The sequence below is a fragment of the Capsicum annuum genome, chromosome 9, assembly GCF_002878395.1.
Source record: "Capsicum annuum cultivar UCD-10X-F1 chromosome 9, UCD10Xv1.1, whole genome shotgun sequence".
Taxonomy (NCBI): domain Eukaryota; kingdom Viridiplantae; phylum Streptophyta; class Magnoliopsida; order Solanales; family Solanaceae; genus Capsicum; species Capsicum annuum.
In genome coordinates, this window is record NC_061119.1 from 95396957 (window position 1) to 95406040 (window position 9084).

At 36.8% G+C, this 9084-nt stretch overlaps 1 non-coding gene across 1 annotated transcript; it reads right to left on the reverse strand.

The window, feature by feature from the left end:
- Positions 1-2788: 2788 nt before the first annotated feature.
- LOC124887585 lies at positions 2789-2895 on the reverse strand. Its single transcript, XR_007045351.1, has one exon. It is a non-coding gene; the product is annotated as a small nucleolar RNA R71 (small nucleolar RNA).
- Positions 2896-9084: the final 6189 nt, after the last annotated feature.

The following is a 9084-nucleotide window of genomic DNA, read 5'->3' on the forward strand; positions in this document are numbered from 1 at the left end:
CTTATGTACTAGACTAGTCTCTATGTAGTATTTAGAGATGGTTTTATCTGTATATTCATTTAGTGCCTTGATAACGCTCAACTTACACATCAATTTAAGTGTAAGGAGGTCGTCGACAATATATTTATCCAACTTAAGAGTCGGGTTCAAATCCACGAGGAACAATGTGAGTGGAGATTGAGTAAGTCCAAAATAATAGTTACTTGGTAGGCTCAAAACTATGGTATATAATGGTTTAGAAGGATTTTCAATCTCGTTGAATGTAAAGGCAATCATTGAGCTTCTAAGGGACTAATTCGAGTAGAGTATAATAAATTAAAATGGATCTTAGGAATATGCTTTCCTAGGGGCAAGCTATGCATGGGAACATGATAATTTCATACAGATTCTAGTAGTTGATGATGTAGTAGGCTAGGTTTAAGGTCTTTGAGGCTAGTTTTTCAACAAAACCTCAATGATGTAACTCATTGACCCTTTTGAGTACCTAACAAATGTGCCAAATAAAGTCACCTGATCTTGGGCATATATGTCCAAACACTGCTATTTACCTATATTTGGACTTGTTTTGAGAATAGAAATTGTGTTAATTATATTGAATTGTGATCTAAATTGTGTTTCATGGCTAACCGATATGATTAGAGATACATGGTAAATTTCCCATGAATTCGGAAAAAATTAGATACATATCATGAAGATACGAACGACCATGTTGATCAAAGTCAAAAATATGTGTAGATGCACGAGACCAAGGATGAAATAGAGGAGCTAAGAAAATACGAGAATTAAGAGAGAAAATAGAGAAAGATTCTAGTGGCGCTATCTCGATGGGTCGCATCGACTGCTAAATGTGGTGCCTTATCCAAGATTTCATGAACAACTTCCAGTGCATCAACACGATGTCAACACATCACGTCAATGAGTAAGTTTTGTACCTTAGCTGAAATTTCAAGAGCAACTTCAAGTACATCGACACGATGTCAACGCATCGTGTCAATGCGAAAAACTTTGAGACTTAGTCATTTTTTAAAAAACAAATTCCAGTGACACAATGCGATGTTTATGCGTTGCATCGTGTGGTGAAGAACTTGACTTAGTTTGATTTTTAAAGACAAATTCCAGTGTGTCAATGCGATGTTGACGGGGTGTATTGGCTGGCTCAACGCGATTAGCCACGCATCACGTCAAGGCTTCAGATTTGGTAAAAGTTTCCCAAGTATAAAGGGAACACTTGAGCACAATTCCCAACACTTTTTGGCAAGCATAGCAGCAGCGGAAAATCATAGAATTCCTTCTTTTAGGTTTCTTATTATTTATTTTGAACTTCTTTACCTCAATACTAATTTTGGGTATGATTAATTACTTGTTTTTTATGTTTAATTCAAACATGAGTGGATAAATACCCTTGTTCTAGGGTTGAGGCCAAGAACATGATTACTCTTTGATATTCTTTATAGTAGTTTCTTTTTGGATTATCACCTGGGTTGTTCTTAATTTTTTGAGCTTACTATTTTAATGCTTAGCTACCATTAGAATAAATTTATATTTCGATGTGAATCCGGGAGGAGAATCATAGATTAGAATGAGGAAATTAAAGAGCAACGTTATTACCTTTTTATAAAATAAGGAGTTTGATTTAGCATCTAGGACAGGGATATACCTAGAATCCTTGTTTGGTTTAACTGCAAGAAGAGTACTTAATGAATCTTGAAGAATTGTTGTATATCTGGGGTAGTTGTAGCAGCAATATTCAATAGATAGAAGATTTGAGGCCGGGAAACAAAAATCATTGCCTAAACCTTGCGAACCAACAACCCGATAACCAATTTGACTACTATAAGAATTGAATTTTGTATGATTGTTCGAAAAGCCTCAACCCTAGAATTCTTATCATTATTGTTTAGAATCGTTGCTTGCCTTGCTTTTGTCATAAACTTTTATTTCTAATTAATTAATTTATATTTTTATTTTCAAGTTCAAAATCATCTTGATACTTTACAACACTTAATACTCATTGTCTAAAACTAAAAGTTGGTTAAATTTCTAGTTGCTTAGTCCTCGTGGGAATGATATCTGATTTTCTAAATCACTATATTACTTGTACGATCACATGCACTTACGTGCATCTGAGTCGCAAAAAGTTTTTGGCGCCATTGCCGGGGACTAATATAATTAGTGAATTGCTAAATTTTTGATTTTTGATATTAAGTTTAAGTGTTAACAACTTGATCTTAGTGGCTGAATTTTTGCAGGTTTAGCTGAATCGAGGACTGGTGAGAGACATAGATTTGGTAGAGCCTTTTGCAGAACCACAACAGATCTTTTAACAAAGGCGAAGAATGGCTGAACAAAGAAATGAACCAGTCTATCCAAATGCCAAAAATGTCCCACCTTCAGTTATTCCAGTTGTTCCTGCTCAACCAACTGCTAGACTTGTTCATGAGGTGGAAATCCCACTCACGAACCATGTGACGAATAGTATTCGCAAGCCTGAACCAGGATGCCGATTTGAATTAAAACAAAATATGGTGCAATTACTGAATTCAATGGGGCAATTTCATGGCCTTTCACACGAAGATTTGTAGCAGCACATATAGGCCTTCTTGGAAATAAGCGATACTTACATTCCTAAAGGGGTGAGTTCTGATTATGTCAGATTGACACTCTTTCTTTTCTCCCTAATGGGGAAGCAAGAAGGTGGTTACATACTGAACCACCACTCTCTATCACTTCATGAGAAGATCTAGCTTAGAAATTCCTTATTTGATTCTTTCTATCTGGGAAAACTGCACGCTTGAGGAGTGAGATCTTGAGTTTCAGACATAAAGATAGAGAGAATCTCTACCAAGCTTGGGAGAGATTTAAGGGTATGCTTAAAAATTGCCCTCACCATTATCAGTCCAACGATGTTCTTGTGCATACTTTCATTGAGGGATTGGAGCCAAACACGAAGATTCTCTTGGATTCAACATCAAGTGGATAGGCTCTTGAGAAGACGTATGGAGAATTGTACACACTGCTGAATCAAATTTCACAAGGGAATCCTGACTGGTATACTGATTCAAGAAGTACTCCTAGGAAGGTTGTAGGGGTATTAGAGGTAGATCAGTTCACTGCATTACAAGCACAGATCACAGCCATGTAAAATCATATGATTACTCAGCTTAATAACATAAAGTGGGGTGTTACACAACTAGCAACCATATCGAATGCAGTCTAATAGGTGAATTCTTGGTGCGAGGTTTGCAAAAATGGTGAGCACACAACAGATGTATGTTCTGTTAATCCAAATTCGATCAACTATGTGGGAAATACGAATTGGTAGGGAAAATAAAATTTTGGTAACATGTATAACCCCAACTGGAGGAACCATCCCAATTTCTCATGGGGTGGAAATCAGGCATAGAATGTAAATTAGTACAAGGGACAAGTGAAACCAAATAACAACCAACTCAAAAAAATCAAGCTACTACTGCTCAAACGAGCAATATGGAGGAATTAATAAAGCAATTTTTGGCTCAACAAGCACAATTTGCAGCTGAAATTAAGACTCAATAGGCACAGCTTGCAGCTGAGTTTAAGAGTCAACAATTGCTTATGAGAAATCTAGAGTTGCAACTGGGTCAAATTGGAAGAGCACAGAATACAAGGCCTCAAAGAGCATTACCTAGTGATACAGAGGCAAATTCTAACCAGGTGAATGCGGTTACAATAAGGAGTGGGCTACAAGCTGAGGAGATAGTTCAGGAGCTGGCTAATCTCACAGTCACTGATAATAGTTCTAAAGACAATGCAGAGAAAGAAGTCAAGGAAAAACTAGCAAGTGATGAAATTCACTTGGAGAAGAAGATGCTTCCCCTACCCTTTTCTCAAAGGGCAAGGAAGCATCAAGAGGAATTGAGTTACAAAAAGTTCTTAGATTTTTTGATGTAGGTTTAAGTGAAACTTTCTCTTGTTGACATTCTAAAGTGTGTTCTAAAATATGCAAAATACTTGAAAGACATAGTTGCGAATAAGAACCGGTTGACCGAGTATGCTATAGTTGCACTTACTCAAGAGTGTAGTCCAAGATTCAAAATAAATTCCTATAAAGTTTAAGGATCCAGGTAGTCTCACCTTGCAGATTACTATTGGACAGACCATTAATGCACGAGGATTGTGTGACTTGGGAGCTAGCATAAATCTTATGCCCACATCATAGTACCAAAAGATGGGTCTTGGGAGTCCCAAACCCACTACTATTATTTTATAGTTGGTGGATCGATCACTTGCTAGGATGAATGGTATCATTGAAGATGTGTTGGTCCAAGTAGAGACTTTAATCTTTCCTATGAATTTTATAATTTTTAACTTTGAGCCTGATCCTGTGGTTCCATTTATTTTAGGATGACCTTTATTAGTAACAAGATAGTCACTAATTGATGTAGCAGCCGAGAAAATAACAATGTGAGCGCATGATAAAGTAAAAGTATTTGATATGTACAAGGCGCTGAAACTGCCAGCTATATATTGACCTTGCTTTGGATTGGCAGTTGCTGTTGTCTGATGATCCATTAGAGCAAGCTTTGATTGGTCATGCTCTTTATGGAGATGTAGAAGCATTGGAATTGGTCTAGGTTATGAATTTAGCAGTGATTGAGATGAAGAAAGTGCCTTTTGAACCATTGAATAGGCCAATTGGCCCATCACCTAAAGCCTCAGTTGAAGAAGCTCCTCAACTAGAACTTAAGGTTCTCCCTCCTCATTTACAATATTTTTTTCTAGGTGATCAAGATACTTTGTCTGTTATTTTGTCTATAGATTATCATAGGTATAGGTAAAGGAAGCCATAGCAGTTCTAAAGAGGAGAAAAAAGTTGATTGGTTGGCAAATATCCAATATTACAGGAATCAATCTAGCATTTTGCATGCATAAAATCTACATGGAAAGGGTTACAGACTGAGAGTGCAGCAACAAAGAAGTTTGAATCTTGTGATGAAGGAGATTGTCAGAAAAAAAGTCATCAAGTGGTTAGATAGTGGTATTATCTACCTAATTTTTGATAGTAAATAGGTGAGTCCAGTGCACTATATATCAAAAAAAGGAGGGATGATCGTGGTGACTAATGATGATAATGAGTTGATCCCCACACATATGGTGACCAATTGGAGGATCTGTATTGACTATTAGATATTGAATGAAGCTATTCGTAAAGATCACTATCCTATTCCTTTCACTAACCAAATACTGGATAGATTGGCGGGACAAGAGTATTATTGTTTTCTGGATGGTACTTCGGTAACAATTAGATTATTATAGCATTGAAAGACTAGGAGAGGACCACTTTTACTTATCCTTATGTCATATACATTCAGACACATGCCCTTCGACCTATGTAATGCACCTGCAATATTTTAGAGATGTATTATAGAGATATTTACTGACATGGTTGAAGACATTATGGAGATATTTATAGATGATTTCTCTGTGTACGGTAATTATTTTGAAAAGTGCTTGAAGAATCTTGACAAAGTCCTAGCTCGACGCGAAGAGATAAACTTGGTGCTAAATTTGGAAAAGTGCCATTTTATGGTTAAGAAAAGAATTATCCTAGGCCATAAAGTGTCATGTAAAGGACTCAAAGTAGATATGGCAAAGGTTGAAGTGGTTGAAAAGTTGCCACATCCAGTTACAGTCAAAGAAGTGCATAGCTTTCTGGGACATGCAGGTTTCTATGGGCTTTTCATTCAAGATTTCTCAAAGATTGTAAGCCCTATGTGCAAATTATTTGAGAAAGAGGCCAAGTTTGAGTTCGGGGTAGATTGATAAGAAGCTTTTGAAAAACTAAAGAAGAAGTTGACTGAAGCACCTATTCTGATCGCACCATATTGGGAGTTATCATTTGAGATAATGTGTGATGCTAGTAACATTACTGTTGGAGTAGTTTTGGGTTCGAGAAGAGATAAGGTATTTCTCTTAATCTACTATGCTAGCAAAGTGTTAAATAATGCTTAAGTTAATTATACGGCTATAGAGAAAGAGATATTGGTTGTGGTGTCGCATTTGACGAGTTTGGATCTTACTTAGTTGACACTAAGCTCTTGTTCATACTGACCACGCTGCCATTAAGTATCTTGTGAACAAGAAGGATGCAAAGCCTTGACTGATTAGGTGGATTCTGCTACTCTAAGAATTCGATCTTGAGGTTCGAGACTAGAAAAGAGCTAAAAATCAAGTTGCTGACCACTTGTCACGGCTGGAAAGTCGAAACCATATTATTAATGACTCACTTAGTAATAAGGAAGAGTTTCCTGATGAAAAGTTGTTGTCTTTAGATGTAGTTGAGTTTTCATGGTATGCTGATATTGTGAATTTGATAGCTTGTGAGGTGTACCCTTCTGATACCACCACATAACAAAGGAAGAAATTACTTTATGATTCTCATGCCTATATTTGGGACAAACCGTATCTCCTTAAGCAGCGTCCAGATGGAGTTATTCGTAGGTGTATTCTAGAGGCTGAATTTTCAAAGGTTCTATAAAATTGCCACTCATCTCCTTATGCTGGACATCATGGGGGTGAAAGGACTGCTAGAAAAGTGCTGCAATCTGGTTTTTTCTGGCCTATGTTGTTTAGGTATGCAATTGCTTCTATGAAGAATTGTGATCAATGTCAAAGGTTGGGCACTATATCTAGGGGTCATGAGATGCCCCTCAACAATATCCTCAATGTTGAAATCTTTGATATCTAGGGGATTGATTTAGTGGGCCCATTCCCACCTTCAAAAGACAATTTGTACATATTTGTGGCAGTTGATTACGTCTCTAAATGGGTGGAAACTGCAACTTGTCTGACTAATAATGCAACAGTAGTGCTGCAATTTATGAAAAAGAACATATTTTCTTGATTTGGTATACCTAGAGCGATAATTAGTGATGGAGGTACACACTTTATAAACACTAGGTTTAAGAATCTCCTTGCTAAATATGGTGTTAGGCACAAGGTGGCCACTGTGTGCCATCCCCAAAAAAATGGACAGTTTGAGGAGTCGAATTGGGAGATTATTGAAGACTGTGAATGGGCAGCAAAAATATTAGGCTGAGAAGTTGGATGATGCACTTTAGGCTTACAAAATAGCTTGCAAGACGCCCATTAGGACGTCTCTATATTGCTTGGTTTATGGTAAAGCATGCCATCTGCTGGTGGAGCTAGATCATCAAGCATATTGGGCCATGAAAATGTTAAATCTGGAGATGAAAGCCACAGAGGAGAAATGATTACTGCAGCTGAATGAGCTTGAGGAGTTCTGGCTTCATGCCTACAAAAATTCCAAGCTATATAAGGAGAAGACCAAAAGGTGGCATGAAAAACAAATTGAAAAGAGAGTGTTTGAACCCAGACAAGTTGTTTTATTGTTCAATTCAAGGCTTAAGTTGTTCTTGGGTAAATTCCAATCTAAATGGTCTGGACCTTTTGAGGTGGTGCGAATGACACCTCATGGAGCTGTGGAGTTATGGAATAAAGAGAAGACAGAAAAGTTCCTGGTGAATGGATAGCGTGTAAAACATTATTGGGCGAATCATCCGGATAAACACAAAGAGTCGATTACCTTGCTGATGAGTAGAACTGAGCTAAGTCATGCTACGATGTAAAATAAGGCAAGGTATGGGAGGCAAACCACAAATATAATGTAATAGGTAGTTTAATTTTAGTTTTTGAGGGCAATAAAAGAAAAATACAAAAGATGAGTCGTGCCATGACAAAAAATATGGCACTTGGTGGAAGGTAACCCACTTTACTTACATGATTTTATTGTTTTTGGTTGATGTGCATAAATGAGAAACTTGGTGGAGATAGAGAAGATGAGAAGAGGGTGAACATTGACCTTTCAGTAAGTAAATAGGTGATACATGGTGAGTAAAAGGTAAGGGGTAAGAAAAGATGTATTCAAATACGGGAAATTTAGCCTTAGAAAATTTTTTGGATGCAATTTCCAGTGGATCGATGCTATCTTGGTGCGTTGCGTCGATGTATATTAATTTCACCCTTAGAAAAATTTTCTAAAGCTATTTCTAGTGAACCGACACGATTTTAATGCATCGTGTTGGTCCTACAACGCATCTCCCATCATGTCGCATCGGCTGTTATGCAGGTAACACTTAGAAAAATTATTTGATACAACTTCCAGGGAAGCAACGCGAATTTGACGCATCGTGTTGATTCTGCAACACTATTTCTAATACATCACGTTGCCTTTTCATTTCTGTGTCACCTCTATATATATGACCTTAACTTACTTAACCCCTAACCCTAACCCTAACTGCGCTGCCCCCATTCTCTCAAAGCCCTAAAAATTGCTCCCTCAAGATTTTTGTGACTTCTTGGCAATAACAATAAGCTTTAATTTCATCTTTATTTTTTCAACTAAAATCCAGGTAAGCTTTGATATTTTTAGTCTTATTGATTCAAGTGCTTTACATGATGTTATGTGTTTGTGATATTAGTTTCAATTAAAGTTAAAATGTCCAAGGTGTTGTGTAAATTATAAGAACTTTCATTGAATGTTAATTTACAATTCTTGTGGGAGAGCATTTAGGGGTGATGGTGATATGTTTGTAGGTTGTTGTTGCTTGTTATTTCTTATGTAGCATGTTGTTATAGTATAAAAAGAGACTCTTGATTTAATTGATTTGGAGAAGATAAGGGCTTGAAATCTAAATTGATAAACAAGTGAGTGTTTGGCTGCACCATGTGTTGAATTTCTACAATCTAGGATGTCGTTGATTCACTACATGATAGAAAGTAAGTGTGGGGTGAATTCCAATTCCATAACACCTTAGTATTAGCTATAAGGTACTGAGGTGAATGTTATTGAAGTGAGAATACATTCAACACAGTAAAAGTGCATGTTTGAAACTGCTAAAGAAAGGTCATTGTTCATAATTAGACGTGTTTATATGAAAAATTATTCATTCATTAGTTATTGAGCTGAGATTGCGAACCGCGCCAACTTTGAAGTGTCTTTTTATGTTAATGCTGAATAACTGATGATTGGACTTGTGAAATAAAAAGGGGAAGCCTGAGTACCCTAGTGCATTCATTTATTAA